Source organism: Gekko japonicus, unplaced genomic scaffold, assembly GCF_001447785.1.
Source record: "Gekko japonicus isolate JY-2015 unplaced genomic scaffold, Gekko_japonicus_V1.1 scaffold11214, whole genome shotgun sequence".
In the NCBI taxonomy this organism is placed as follows: domain Eukaryota; kingdom Metazoa; phylum Chordata; class Lepidosauria; order Squamata; family Gekkonidae; genus Gekko; species Gekko japonicus.
The window spans coordinates 1-3,111 of record NW_015164924.1 but is presented as its reverse complement, the minus strand read 5'-3'; the positions used below and the strand labels follow the sequence as shown (position 1 = coordinate 3,111).

Sequence of the window (3,111 nt, the reverse complement as noted above, 5' to 3'; positions counted from 1 at the left end):
TCCGTCCCTCCAGAAGAATATCTACTCTTCAATTTCTTTCCTTCCCCAGATCAGAATGATCACTTTCTCTCTCTCTCTGTGAAAGAAACAAGAGGTATAAGAGAGACTACGGTGGAAACAGACAACGGCCTTGAATCGAAAGAAAGGCTGGAATGTTCCTCAGGAGGATCCCAAGAGCATAGATCCTTTCGAAGTGAGCTGGCTGAGTATCCTTCACGGCTATGTCACGGAAAAAGGCAAGGAAGTGCCATGGGGCACTTCTGATTCCCTTCTGGACAACTTTGGGTTTGGTACAGTCATACAGCCTGCTGGGTTAGGAGGAAGGGAGGCCTTCTGGGGGCCTGAAATCTGGAGTCTCAAAAACTCCTTCTGGGCAAGAACTCAGATTTTGCTCTTGAGAGAGTGAGAGATCCTTACATCCTCGGTATTCTGGGGAAAGGTGGAGGGGTGGTTTAGATCAGTCGAGCTGGGCAAGGCCAAAGGGCCATCAATCCTTTCCTACTGCAGTTAGATCGATGCCTTTGGGCCTTCCCGGCCCTCCCAGATGCTAACAAGGTCTCTCTCTCTTTATTCCAGCAGAGGATAATCAGAGGAATGAGGAGGGTGAGGAACTTCATCCGCAAATGCCAGATAGAGTTAAAAGGGAAGACCGGAAAGAAAACATCAGGAATCGAGGCAGACCTAAGAGAAAGAAAGGCGGCCAGATGATTGAGGAGAGAGATGGAAGACAGTGTAATGTGCATTTTCCAAACCACAGGATAATGAAGGCAAGTAAATCCATTAATTGTGGAAAGTATTTCAGAAATGGATCACAGCTCCAGGTGCACCAAGGAACCCACACTGGGGAGAAACATTTTGAATGCTCAGAGTGTGGAAAGAGATTCAATAGAAATGACAGTCTTCAGAAGCACCAAGGATCCCACACTGGGGACAAATGGTTTGAATGCTCAGAGTGTGGAAAGAGATTCAGTAGAAATTACTATCTTCAAGTGCACCAAAGAACCCACACAGGGGAGAAACCTTTTGAATGCTCAGAGTGTGGAAAGAGATTCAGTAGAAATTACTATCTTCAAGTGCACCAAAGAACCCACACAGGGGAGAAACCTTTTGAATGCTCTGAGTGTGGAAAGAGATTCAGTCAGAACGGTTCTCTTCAGGAGCACCAAAGAACTCACACAGGGGAGAAACCTTTTGAATGCTCTGAGTGTGGAAAGAGATATAGTGAGAGAGATACTCTTCGGAAGCATCAAAGAACCCACACAGGGGAGAAACCTTTTGAATGTTCAGTGTGTGGAAAGAGATTCGGTCAGAGTGGTTCTCTTCAGAAGCACCAACTAACCCACACAGGGGAGAAACCTTTTGAATGCTCAGAGTGTGGAAAGAGATTCAATCAGAGTGGCCATCTTCAGAAGCACCGAAGAATCCACACAGGGGAGAAACCTTTTCAATGCTCTCACTGTAGAAAGAGATTTAGTCAGAGTAGCACGCTTCAGAAGCACCTAAGAATCCACACAGGGGAGAAACTTTTGAATGCTCAGAGTGTGGAAAGAGATTTAGTCAGAGTGGTTCTCTTCAGAAGCACCAAAGAACCCACACAGGGGAAAAACCTTTTGAATGCTCTGAGTGTGGAAAGAGATTCCGTGTCAGTGGCCATCTTCTGCAGCACCGAAGAGCCCACACAGGGGAGAAACCTTTTGAATGCTCAGACTGTGGAAGGAGATTCAGTGAGAGTTGTACTCTTCGGAATCACCAAAGAACCCACACAGGGGAGAAAACATTTGAATGCTCAGAGTGTGGAAAGAGATTCAATAGAAATTACAATCTTCAAGTGCACCGAAGAACCCACACAGGAGAGAGACCTTTTGAATGTTCAGAGTGTGGAAACAGATTCAGGTTGAGTGCCCATCTTCAAAAGCATCAAAGAACCCACACAGGGGAGAAACCTTTTGAATGCTCAGAATGTGGAAGGAGATTTAGTCAGAGTGACCATCTTCAGCAGCACGAAAGAACCCACACAGCTGAGAAACCCTTTGAATGCTCAGAGTGTGGAAAGAGATTCAGTGAGAGTGGTTCTCTTCAGAATCACCAAAGAACCCACACAGGGGAGAAACCTTTTTGATGTTCAGTGTGTGGGAACAGATTCAGTGAGAGCAGCAATTTTCAGAAGCACCAAAGAACGCACACAGGGGAGAAACCTTTTGAATGCTCAAGAGTGTGGAAAGAGATTCAGTCAGAGTGGCCATCTTCACAAGCATAAAAGAATCCACACAGGGGAGAGACCTTTTAAATGTTCAGTGTGTGGGAAGAGATTCAGTGAGAGCAGCAATCTTCAGAAGCACCAAAGAACCCACACAGGGGTGTCATGGCAGAAGGCGCGGCAATCTCAAGCATGCAGGTCGGGCGTGGCACTCAGTGCGTGGAAAGAGATCCAGTTAGAGTGGCCATCCTCAGCTTCATCGAGGAACTCACACAGGGTGGAAACTCTAGCTCCTGACGACATCCACCCTGGGGCCAGATCACTATAACAGTCCATTTAGAGACCACACCTTTATGAGTTATATTAGCTTCTGAGAGTTATGTTAGATTCTGACCCATTCCCAGTTAATGGCCACATACAGTTATCCCTTTGTAACAGTTATTCTACTCTCTCTCTATTCCTGGTTCCTCTTCCTGAGAAAATGTAGTATAAAACTACTAATGTTTTAAACATGAATGTTTCTAGTATAAATTCTGCATAATGTGTTTATCGTATAACTATGAATACTGCCTAGTGTGTTTCTCATATAATATTAATCTGTACATGCTTATGTAACAAAACATAATCTCAATTTGTATCTATATGTGAATAAACTATTGAATCGTATCAGTAAGCAAAGAGACTGGAGATTTTTGTGTCTGTGGTCAGACAAGCAGTTTGCACCAATGTCGTTGCGGTTACCTTGCGGGTTTAAAGAGCACAATCAAACAACAACACCTGGACAGCACACTTCATGATTGAGGCACAGCACTAATGTGGACAACTGACCAAGGTGCAAGTGTTCGGGCACGCTACCTCAGGGTGTGCTGCCTGACAGAATCTTCCCACTCCAACTTAAACCGGTGCACTTAGAG

The 3,111-nt window shown here is 45.1% G+C and overlaps 1 pseudogene; it reads left to right on the top strand.

Annotated features, from left to right (window-relative positions):
• Positions 1–1,019: 1,019 nt before the first annotated feature.
• On the top strand, positions 1,020–2,538 carry LOC107109200 (annotated as a pseudogene).
• Positions 2,539–3,111: the final 573 nt, after the last annotated feature.